Below are 13,463 nucleotides of genomic sequence, written 5' to 3' on the forward strand. Positions count from 1 at the left end.
AAGGGGGTTGTGGGATTTCATGCAGAAAGCCAGCTTTGACTCTTGGCTATTCTATACTACAACTTTAAATAGTTTAAAACAACTTTGATAAGTCGTACATGAGTCCACTATCACCAGAACAATACGCTATCATGAATTCCTTCCTGTTTCCATACGGAATGCCATACATGATACTCACACTTATCTTGAAACTTTTATGAGTAGCCATTAAAGTTATCTATGAACAACATATGTCTCCAAGTAGTCCATATCCGCGGACGCGGCTATTCGAATAAATCATAACCCTGCAGGGTGTACTTCTTCACACACGCTCTCGCCACTTATCGCCATGTGCACTTTATGCACGTCGGCAACCTTCAAGCGGAAGCCTAGCGAGGGAGTCGGCCATGACCGTTAACCACGCTAATACCTAGTCCAGGTTTATCACCTATTTGAGAGTGAACCCGCACGGATGTCCGGCCGAAGTTTCCGCTACAGTCCCAAATGATGTGTGCAGGATTCCCAAGCCCACCATCCAGGCGCCGCTTGGTACACCGTGCCACTACCTACCACGTCATAGCCCACTTCCAAGGTCAGCACTATGCACGGCCTCCAGCATGACTATAAACACCAGAAACTACTTGCAACTCCTGGACCGAGTACTAGGCGATTAATAAGTCGAGCGGGCTCATATTTCAGGGCCCAGCATGTGGTAGTAGCTGGTATTGTATTACATACATGGAACTCAGTTCCTAAGGAAGGTTCCAATGAAACAACCCGCCATGTACTCCTACATAGCTTTCATCGGTACCTTTACCAAATCAGGTTCTACACTTATTCTTTTGTCACTAGAACACATTCTTCCATTCCTGTTCATCACCCAGATGAAACAGACCAGACACAACTCTAATCATAGAAAGCATAGTCGCATAAGACACATCTTGTCTCAAGAAACTACGAGGTATGCTAGGTTGCAAACTTTAGCTATTTACTGTGACAATGACAGGTCATGCAAAGGAATGGGATTAGCTACCTAAGTAAAAGCAGTTGAAGTATTTTGTCCTAATGCAATAAGTGAGAGCAGGAGTAGGAATATGGGATTTTATTGGGATGATAAAAAATGGTGATTGCCTTGAAGATCAGCAGAAGGATACGCTCCTTCATACGGATACTCCTAGGTATCCTGTGGAGCGGAGCCTACCGTAACAAACAGTAAAATCAATGCACAGCAAACGCGGCAATATGATGCATGAACATGGCATGACAAGAGTAGGATGGATGAGCTAATGCATCTGCAAATGATTCAGTTTGAAGCTGGTTTGAAACGTGGTTCCAAATGTCACTTCCAATAATCAATTCCATAAACTTATTTTAATTGATTTGACCTGATGCTTAGTATAATTTGTACTATCATGCATGAAAATAGCACCATTGGATTCTTTGGATTTTTTTGACCATTTTTCATATATAAACTATTTTAATGTGAGTTATAGATTATTTTCTATGAATTTTTGAAGTTTTAAACTTATTCTGGGATTATTTTAAATCACATAAATACATTATTGTGTCATGATGATGTCATCAAGTCAAAAGCGCCTGGGTCTGGTCAAACTGACCAGTGGGGGCCACTTGTCAGTGACCCACGGGGGTAATCCCGCACTGACCAGCCGCTAAGTGGGTTTGACCCACCTCTAGGGCCCACTGTCAGTGTGTGTAAGGGGTTGTTTAGTAATTAACTAGTGCGCCACGTCATTGCTTGCCGGAACCTCACCAGCGGCGACCAAACCCATGGCGATTCCTCACCGGAGTTGCTCTAAAACATGCTACAGGGCTCGGTTGGATGCGCTGGATGGCACCGAGACGAGGCCCAGGCTCGACCGCATCGCGCAGGCGGTTCAAGGGGGCGCTGGGTCGCTGGAGAAGCACCGGCGACGAGCCATGGCAGCTGCCGGAGCTCGGCCATGGCGGGCAGTGGCTGCAGGGCACGAGAAGATAAGGGGAGCGAGGGGAAACAACCAGGGGCTCACGGTAATTCTTATGGAGTCGACGGCGAGCTCGGGGAGACGCTGTGGTGGCCGGAGTCGCAGGCAACTGCGGCGGCGGTACTCAGATCCAAGATGGAGAACGAGCTCGAGGAGGGGTGAGAGAGGCTAGAGATGAACGGAATGGAAGGAGAATGCTTCGGGGCACTTCGTCGCGAAGAGATGGGCTCGGGGACAGCAAGCAGGAGGTGGAAGTAGGAGGTGGTCGCGCCTCTTGTGCGTGCGCCACACCCTCGTGCCTACTGGCACGAGGTTGAAGAAAGCAGGAGTGCTAGGTGGGCTGGGCTAGGTGAGCGTGTGGTAAGTGTTTCCCTTTTTTCTTTATTTATTTTCTATTTTACAATACTGACATTTGTTTTATTTATTTTTGGCTCCAAACTATTCACTAAAATAGTGAATATATTTGTGGGGCCTATTTGGCTTATTTCCAAGCTCCACAAAATATTTCAACTTTTTATAACATCCTAAAATATTTATAGCTAATTGTTTGGGTATTATCAGTGGCTTTTCTGGATTAATTAAAATGCCAAAAGTGTTTTAAAATAATATACACCCCTGTAATATTGTTTCCAATATTTAACAGAAAAAAGATGTACATTTTTTAAGGCCATTTTGGGTTCATTGAATTTTCACATTATTTGAATTGGGTTGAATAAGTGAGATTCCAGGGTTTCTTCAATCCCCATTTAAATTTTAATGCAAAGATAAAACATGAGGCACAATCTTGCTAAGCAACAAAGAATTTTAGGGATGTGGCAACTCACCCCCACTCAAAAGAATCTTGTCCCGAGATTTAGAAGTCTTCGGGAAGATCGGGGTACTGAAGTCGGAGACGGTCCTCTCTTTCCCATCTTTCTTCTTTTTCAAAATGATCAAGCACTTCGTGGTCCACTTCACGGATAGGATCCAAGAAGCAACGTCTGAGTTGTGAGACGTGGAAAACATCATGAACCTTGGAAAGATGTGGAGGAAGTTCCAATTGGTAGGCAACTTCTCCTCGTTTGGCAAGAATGCGAAAAGGACCAATGTAACAAGGAGCCAATTTTCCTTTGATACCGAATCGATGGGTACCCTTCAAAGGTGTAACCCGAAGGTAAGCCTTCTTGTCAACTTCAAAGACCACAGCCTTATGATGACGATCATACTTGCTCTTTTGACGAGATTGGGTTGTTTTCAACTTTTCATGAATAATGGGAACTTGCTCTTCTGCTACCTGGATCATATTCGAACGATATAACACAAGCTCGAAGCATATCCTCTAGGATTTGATTGTCTCTTTCTACTTGACCACTTGATTGGGGATGGAAAGTAGTGCTAAAGGAGAGGTGGGTCCCCATGCCATTTTGAATGCTTTTCTAGAAACTAGAAGTAAAAATACTTCCACGGTCTGAATTAATCTCCAAAGGAACACCATGAAGAGACACTATTCAAGAAATATATAACTCTGCTAGTTGGCTAGCTCTTATACTCTCACGAACTGGAAGAAAATGAGCTACTTTGGAAAGATGGTCAATGACCACAAAGATATCATTATTCCCTTTCTTGGTCCTAGGAAATCCGGTGATGAAATCCATACTGACTTTATCCCATTTCCATTCAGGAATAGCTAAAGGTTGAAGGGTGCCAGTAGGCCTTTGATGTTCTGCTTTAACTCAACGACGAATGTCACAGAACCTCTGGCATAGGTCCTGATACATTTTAGTACAACCAGGATTAATCGTGAGGGGAGATTCATCAACCTCCTTAAGGATCAACTGCCGCAAATGTGGATTCTTAGGAACCACTAAATGGTTCTAGAAGAACACGACATCTTGATCATTGATGGAGAATTCCTTAGCGTTTCCGCTAGTAATATTCTCCTTGATCCGTGATATACCCTTATCACGCTTATGTGGTAGCAATCATTTGATCCCTAAAAGTAGGTTTCGCCACCAGGGTAGAAAGGAATCCTTGAGGAACAATATGGAGGTTCAACTTCTAAAATTCCTCATAGAGAAATGGTTGACCTTGTTGTAACATCAGGTTGTTACAATAAGACTTACGACTTAGTGCATCAGCCATGACATTGGCCTTCCCCGGGGTGTAAGTTATCCCTAAGTCGTAATCTGTGATCAACTCGGCCCAGCGTCTTTGCCTAAGATTAAAATCCGGCTGTGTGAAGATATATTTTAGACTTTGATGATTAGTGAAAATTTCGCAACGATTACCAAGAAGGTAATGTCACCAGGTTTTTAGTGCATGGACTACAGCTGCAAGCTCAAGATCATTTGTGGGATAGCTATCCTCATGTGGACGCAACTGTTGAGATGCGTATGCAATCATATGACGATCCTGCATGAGAATGCAACCTAATCCTTGTCGCGAGGCATCACAATAGATAACAAAGTCCTTCGAGAAATCTGGTGGTAGCAACACAGGTGGTTCTCAACAAAGCAGCGACAATAGCTCGCTAGACCAGGAAAACTCCTAACTTGCTTAACCGATTCAGGTTGAGTCCAACGAAGGACGGCTCGAACTCTCTCGGGATTGACATCAATACCCTTACTAGAGGTTGTGTGGCCTAGATAGGTCACTTCTGGTAACGAAAATCCACATTTTGAAAACTTGGCATAAAGGCGATGCTCTCGAAGTTTCATCAATACCAGCCTTAGATGCTCGGCATGTTCTTGTTTGTTCTTTGGGTAAATGAGAATATCATCGAGGTATACCACGACGAATTTATCCAAGTACTCCATGAAGACCGAATTCATCAAGCGAGAAAAGGTGGCTGGGGCATTGGTTGAACCGAAGGACATGACGGTGTACTCGTATTGGCCATAACGAGTGACAAAGGCCGTTTATGGAATGTCCTTGTTCTTGATCTTGATTTGACGGTATCCCAACCTCAAATCCATCTTGGAGAAGACTGAGGATCCATCAAGATGATCATACAGATCGTTGATCCTAGGGAGCGGATACTTGTTCTTTGTAGTGACCAGATTAACTGGTCGATAATCTACAACCATCCGATCCGTTCCATCCTTCTTCTTGACGAAGAGGACGGGACAAGCCCAAGGAGAAGAGCTAGGCCGTATGATACCTTTACTCAAGGCCTCATCTAGTTGTTTCTTAAGTTCGGCTAGCTCTAAGTGTGCCATCTTATAGGGTCTTCTGGCTATTGGGATAGTTCCCGGAACAAGATCTATCACAAACTCTACATTCCTGTCACGTGGAATTCCTGGCAGTTCTTCTGGAAAAACATTCGGAAAGTCACGGACTACCGGAATATCTTCAAGTTCTCGAAGAGGACTAGCATTTAGGGAATAGAGTTGGCATTTGGCAACTCTAGTTGAGACATTAACTATCTCACCCGATGGATGGGTAAGCTGAACATTCCTAGAATGGGTATCAATCTTGGCGTAATGAGATGACATCCTGTCCATACCCAAGATGATATTGATATCTCAAGATTTAAGGGCTATCAATGATGCTAGGAAAACATATCCTACAGGTCTGCCATTTACTACCAGGAGTTTGGACCACTAACGGAATTGGCATATCACAAAAGGACATGTTATGCAACTGAGCATAACTTTCGGAAATGAAGGAATGAGATGACCCAGTATCAAAAAGAACATACGCTAGGTGACGATTCACAAGGAGCGTACCCAAAATGACGTCGGGATCCTCTGCAGCTTCTTCTGCTGAAACATAATTCACGCGACCACGCGTAGGAGTTGGCTTCAAATAATATGTCTTGCCCGGCTTGCCTTGCCCAAGAGGCTTCCTAGGTTGGTTAGCAGCGTTATTCTGAGGACACTCACGTGAATAGTGACCTGATTCCCCACACTTGTAACAGATCACTTGATTGGCATGTGGTGCAGCATTGGTAGGTGGACCACCATAGATCTTGGCTAGAGGGTTGGTCTGGTTTGCCTGAGGCGCCATATAGGATGGCCTCGGGGTATATCTTGGTGGCAGAGAACTATTCGAGACCCACACCCGGCGCTTATGAAATGCTGAATTGCATGAGGAGCCAGAATCACGAGAGTGCTTCTTCGTTGCTTCAAAGTCGGTATCACCAGTCTCAGCACTGATCGCCTTGTTGACAAGAGCTTGGAAACTGGTACATTCATGAAGACGTAGATCACGACGAAGTTCGGGTCTCAGTCCCTTGCGGAACCTTGCTTGCTTCTTGGCGTCAGTTGACACCTCTACAGTTGCATAGCGAGTGAGATTTCCAAACTCACGGCTATAAGCATCCACGATCAAATTTCCCTGAGTGAAGGCACATAACTCCTCTCTCTTGCGGTCCGTCAGACCCTCGGGAATGTGATGCAGACGGAAAGTTGCGCTGAAATCAGCCAAGGTGGCTGCTGGTCCGGCAGGACGCATAGCTTCATAATTCTCCCACCACAGATTGTCGGGGTCTTCCAGAAAGTAAGTAGCGAAGGTCACCTTGTCCGCCTCAGCAACGTTGGCAGAACGTATCTTGCACGATATACTGCACAACCAGGCATCAGCGTCAAGAGGATCGACGGAATGATGGAACTTGGGTGGATTGAGCTTCACAAAGTTGTTGAGGGACACTGAGTCATTTCGTGGCTAACGAGGCGTATTCTCCTCAATACGCTCTAACAGACGGTTGGTCTCTCTCATGTTCCTTTCTGCCTCTAGCATAACCACCACCAGAGAAGGCGGGTGAGGCACGTCCTCCTGAGCTGCTTGACTACCCTCTCCCTGCTCATGGCTAGGGGCACGGTTGTGCGTGGTGAACACTGCTACTGCGACAACAGACCTTCCCTGGCAACGGCGCCAGGAATCCTTCTGTCATGGGCTACGCCTTTAGGGACTTCCTTGGCAAACATGCAAAGGATTTCCACCGCGGCCTTGGAGCCTTGTGTTGGTGTTCCCTTGAAGAGGAAAGGGTGATGTAGAACAGCGGCGGTAAGTATTTCCCTCAGTTTGAGAACCAAGGTATCGATCCAGTGGGAGGTGCACGTCGAGTCACAAGTACCTGCACAAACACAAAGAGCTTGCACCCAAAGCTATGAAGAGGTTGTAAATCCATTATAGATTGTTTGCAAAGTGAGAACTGAAATCAAAAAGTAAACAAAGCAAAGTAAAAGCAAAAGTGGAGACGATAGTTGTGAATAGACCCGGGGGGTGTAGTGTTCACTAGTGGCTTCTCTCGCGAAAGCAAGTAGACGGTGGGTGAACGAATTACTGTCGAGCAATTGATAGAACCGCGCAAAGTTGTGACGTCATCTATGCCAATGATTATATCTATAGGCATCACGTCCAAAACAAGTACACCGATACTTCCGGCATCTACTACTATTACTCCACACGTCGACCGCTATCCACCATGCATCTAGTGTATTAAGTTCATAATAACAAAGTAACGCCTTAAGCAAGATGACATGACGTAGATGGACAATCTCATATCTCTATAAAAGCCCATCTTGTGACCCTTGATGGCAACAACATGATGCGTGCCTTTCTGCACCTTCTGTCACTGGGAAAGGTCACCACACGGTATGAACCCAAAACCAAGCACTTCTCCCATTGCAAGAATCATAGATCTAGTTGGCCGAACAAAACCTAAGACTCGGAGAGACTTACAAGGATATCAAATCATGCATATAAGAAATCAGCAAAGACTCAAATATATATCATAGATAATCTGGTCACAAATCCACAATTCATCGGATCTCGACAAACACACCGCCAAAGAAGATTACATCGGATAGATCTCCATGAAGATCATGGAGAACTTTGTATTGAAGATCCAAGAGAGAGAAGAAGCCATCTATCTACTAACTATGGACCCGTAGGTCTGAAGTGGACTACTCACGAGTCATTGGAGAGGCGATGATGTTGATGCAGAAGCCCTCCAACTCCAAAGTCCCCTCCGGCAGGGCACCGGGAAGGGTCTTCACATGAGATCTCGCGGAATAAAAAGCTTGCGGCAGCGGAAAAGTGTTTTCGTGGATGCCCTAATTTTTTTCGGTTTTAGGGAATATATAGGCCAAAGAGCGAGGGCAGGGGGGCGCCAGGGAGGCCACAAGCCTGGTAGCCGCCGCCCCCCTAGTGGCGGCTACAGGGCTTGTAGGCCCCCTGTGGCTCTCCTGCCTTGGCTCTCAAGTCCCCTGATCTTCTTCTGTTCTAGAAAAATTTATTCCGGGATTTTATTACGTTTGGACTTCGTTCCAAAATCATATCTGAAAAGAGTCAAAAACACAGAAAAAACAGGAACTGGCACTTGGCACTGAATTAATAAGTTAGTCCCAAAAAAGATATAAAAGGTACATAAAACATCCAAAGTTGAGAAGATAACAGCATGAAACTATCAAAAATTATAGATACGTTTGAGACGTATCAAGCATCCCCAAGCTTAACTCGTGCTCGTCCTCGAGTACGAAAGTGATAAAGAATGAATTTTTGATGCTTTCATGCTACCTAGCATAGATGTCCTTTGTAACTCCTCTTATATGACGTGAATGTTCAGATCCATTAGATTCAAAACAATAGTTTTCTATTGATGTGGACGCAATAATAATTTAAGCAAACTAGCAAGGTAATCATGAACTTTTAAAATAACAAGGCCAAAAGAAATTTATCCCTACAAAATCATATAGTCTGGCTATGCTCAATCATCCTTGCACAACGAATTTAAATCATGCACAACCCCGGTATTGGCCAAGTAATTGTTTTCACACCTTTACTTTCTCAAATCTTTTCAACTCTCACGCAATACATGAGCATGAGCCATGGTTTTAGCACTATAAGTGGAATGGAGTGTGGTAGAGGTTGCAAGACAAAAAAGGAGAAGATGGTCACATTAACTAGGCATATCAATGAGCTATGGAGATGCTCATCAATAGATATCAATGTGAATGAGTACGGATTGCCATACAAATGATGCACTAGAGCTAAGAGTGTGTGAAAGCTCTTAAAGAAAACTAGTGGGTGTGCATCCAACTTGCTTGCTCACGAAGACCTAAGGCAATTTTGAGGAAGCCTGTCATTGGAATATACAAGCCAAGTTATATAATGAAAATTTCCCACTAGCTATATGGTGGTGACAAAACGAGAGACTCTCAATCATGAAGATCATGGTGCTTAATAAGCACAAGTGTGGAAGGATAGTAGCATTGTCCCTTTTCTCTTTTTCTCTCATTTTTTTGGTGGGCTCTTTGGCCTATTTTATTATTATTATTATTTTGGTGGGCATCTTTGGCCTCTATTTTGTATATGGGCTTCGCAGGCCTCTTTTATTTCCTCACTTGGGACAATGCTCCATAAATGATGATCATCACACTTACAACTAAAAACTTAGAGCAATGATGACTCTATATGAAATGCCTTCGGTAGTGTACCGTGACAATGATCTAGCATGGCATAGACATAAATGGAAACATCATGCTAGCTATCTTACGATCATGCAATGGCAATGTAGAACTGGTGGCACATGTCATGGTGGTAGTTGGATGGCAATATATCTCGGAATGGCTTTGAAAAAGGCATAGTAGGTAGGTATGGTGGTTGTTTTGAGGGAGGCTAATGGTGGGTTTTGTGCACCGGCGAATGTTGCACGACACTAAAGAAGATAGTGATGGTGGCAGGTGAAAGTGCATCTAAACCATGGGCTCAACATTAGTCATGAAGAACTCATATACTTGTTGCAAAAGTTTTAGTAGTAATCGAAACAAAGCATTCAACGGATACTCCTAGGGGAAGGGTTGGTAGGTATAAACCATCGCGCGATCCCGACCGCCACACAAAGGATGACAATCAATAGACTAGTCATGCTTAGACTTCATCACATAGTAGTTCACCATACTTGCATGCTACGGGAACCACTAACTTCAACACAAGTATTTCTAGATCCACAACACCTTACTATCGACTTAAATATTACCACAACCACAACACAAAACTAATTGAGATGAATCAAACTTCTATAACTATTCAATGCACATGAAGGTGGAAGTTTTCATATCCCTTTGGATAACTACCCCTTTTGAGACTACTTTCATAGCATAGATCAACTACCAAGACACGCACCGCCGTTCTTTAAAAGATATAAGTGAAGCACATAGAGCAAAAGCAAATAGCTCAAAAGACATAAGTGAAACACATGTGAGCTGAATTGTCTACCAAAGGATATAAGTGAAGCTCGACAAAATCACGGTGAGTGCATGTCTATCTCTCTAGGTGTGCACCAAGGAAGATTGTGACACAACAAAAATAAAAGACTCCTACGATACAAGACGCTCCAAGAAAAACACATAACATGTGGTGAATAAAAATATAGCCCCAAGTAACGTTATCAATGGATTGAAGACGAAAGAGGGGATGCCTTCCCGGGGCATCCCCAAGCTTGGGCTTTTACGGCATCCTTGAATCAACTTGGGGTGCCTTGGGAATCTCCAGGCTTGAGCTCTAGCCACTCTTTATATCTTTGTCCATAAGAACTTCACCCAAAACTTGAAAACTTCACAACACGAAACTTAAACAGAAACTCATGATATCATTAGTATAAGAAAGCAAACCACCACTTCCTTAGGTACTGTGGCAAACTTAAATTCTACTTATGTTGATGTTGGGTTACTGTATTTTCAATCTTCCATGGCAAATACCCCCCGATACTATCCATAGTTTCATCAAAATAAGCTACCAACTCAACAAAAACAGAATCTGTTAACAGCAGACCAGTCTGTAGCAGTCTGTGTACTTCGTATACTTCTGTTACTTCAACAATTCTGAACAATTACGACAGTCTGAAGAATTTGAGTAGCAATTAGCAGAAAAAAGAATCAACTCAAAATCTCTTACGAAAAAAAAATGAAAATTCTTTTCGTGAGCTGAAAGTTTCTGTCTTTTCCAGCATGACCAAATGATCATCCCCAAGACTAATCATAACGGTTTTGCTTGGCACAAACGCAAAAAGACACACAAAAAACACAATCTTAATAGAATTATGAAAGTGTGGAAAACACAAAACAGAAATAAAAAGGATATATTCGTTGGGTTGCCTCCCAACAAGCGCTATTGTTTAACGCCCTTAGCTAGGCATCAATGATGCTCACACAAAAGACAAGAGTTGAAGTACAACGAGAGCATCATAAAGCATGTGAAAATCACATTGAAGTCGAACATACTTCCTATACATAGGCATTTTATAGGAAAAAAAATTGGCAAGACAACAAATAGTTACCAAATGCAAGGAAGAAGAAAGAGACAATAGCAATCTCAACATGACGAGAGGTAATTTGGTAACATGAAAGTTTCTACCAAAATATTTTCCTCTCTCATAGCAATTACATGTGGGATCATAATCAAATCCAGCAATATAGCTATCCCATAGGATATTCTTTTCATGATCCACATGTATGCAAAGTTGATGCTCTTTGAAAATAGTGGGATTATCATCAACTAAAGTCATGACTTGTCCAAAACCACTTTCAATATTATTCCAAATAACGTATTCATCACGAGGTTTGAACAAATTTTCAAGATCATAAGAAAGATCATCACCCCAATCATGATTATTGCAACATGTAGTGGACATAGCAAAACTAGCATCCCCAAGCTTAGGGTTTTGCATATTTTTAGCATGATTGTCACTAATAGAATTTATAGTGAAACCATGGCAATCATGCTTTTCATCCAAGGAGCCCTCATGAATAACTTCATAAATTTCTTCCTCACAATTTTCAGATTCACGCATCTCAAGAAAAACTCCATAATGATAGTCAAGTGCACTCAACTCACTAGAAATTGGATCAACATAATTGGATCTCTTAAAGAGATTAGCAAGTGGATGAGGATCCATATCACTAGATTTTCAGCAAGCTAAGATGCAAGCATATTGAAGGCACATGGCAAACAAGCGAATAGAAAGCAAGCGAGGGAAAAGGGAGAACGACAAAGGCAAAAGAAAAAAGGCAAACGAAAAAGGCAAAGGAGAATGGCAAATGAAAACGGCAAATGTGAAGTGGGGGAGAGGAAAACGAGAGGCAACTGGCAAGAAAGGTAAATGTAAGAGATGAGTTTGTGACACCTACTTGGATAGATCTTGACTTGATCTCTCCTCGGCAAGCGATCCTCCTCCCCGACAACGGCGCCAGAAATCCTTCTGCTACTGTGACAACAGACCTTCCCTGGCAACGGTGCCAGGAATCATTCTATCACGGGCTACGCCTTTAGGGACTTCCTTGGCAAATATGCAAAGGATTTCCCCGCGGCCTTCGAGCCTTGTGTTTGTGTTCCCATAAAGAGGAAAGGGTGATGTAGCACAGCAGCGGTAAGTATTTCCCTCAGTTCGAGAACCAAGGTATCGATCCAGTGGGAGGTGCACGTCGAGTGACAAGTACCTGAACAAACACAAAGAGCTCGCACCCAACGCTATGAAGGGGTTGTCAATCCCTTATAGATTGTTTGCAAAGTGAGAACTGAAAGCAAAAAGTAAACAAAGCAAAGTAAAAGCAAAAGTGGAGACGATAGTTGTGAATAGACCCGGGGCCCGTAGTGTTCACTAGTGGCTTCTCTCATGAAAGCAAGTAGATGGTGGGTGAACGAATTACTGTCGAGTAATTGATAGAACCGCACAAAGTTGTGACGTCATCTATGGCAATGATTATATCTATAGGCATCACGTCCAAAACAAGTAGACCGATAGTTTCTGCATCTACTACTATTACTCCACACGTCGACCGTTATCCAGCATGCATCTAGTGTATTAAGTTCATAAGAACAGAGTAACGCCTTAAGCAAGATGGCATGATGTAGATGGACAATCTCATATCTACGATAAAATCCCATCTTGTTACCCTTGATGGCAACAACATGATGCGTACCTTCCTGCCCCTTCTGTCATTGGGAAAGGTCACCACACGGTATGAACCCAAAACCAAGCACTTCTCCTGTTGCAAGAATCGTAGATCTAGTTGGCCAAACAAAACCCTAGACTCGGAGAGACTTACAAGGATATCAAATCATGCATATAAGAAATCAGCAAAGATTCAAATATATATCATAGATAATCTGATCACAAATCCACAGTTCATCGGATCTCGACAAACACACCGCCAAAGAAGATTATATCGGATAGATCTCCATGAAGATCATGGACAACTTTGTATTGAAGATCCAAGAGAGAGAATAAGCCATCTAGCTACTAACTACGGACCTGTAGGTCTGATGTTGATGTTGAAGCCCTCCAACTCCAAAGTCCATTCCGGCACGGCACCGGCAAGGGTCTCCAGATGAGATCTCGCGGAAACGGAAGCTTGCGCCGGTGGAAAAGTGTTTTCGTGGATGCTCTCATTTTTTTCTAGATTTTAGGGAATATATAGGCCAAAGAGCTAGGGCAGGGGGCGCCAGGGAGGCCACAAGCCTGGTAGCCGCCGCCCCCCTGGTGGCGGCTATAGGGCTTGTGGGCCCCCTGTGGCTCTC

The sequence above is a fragment of the Hordeum vulgare genome, chromosome 6H (assembly GCF_904849725.1).
Source record: "Hordeum vulgare subsp. vulgare chromosome 6H, MorexV3_pseudomolecules_assembly, whole genome shotgun sequence".
In the NCBI taxonomy this organism is placed as follows: Eukaryota; Viridiplantae; Streptophyta; class Magnoliopsida; order Poales; family Poaceae; genus Hordeum; species Hordeum vulgare.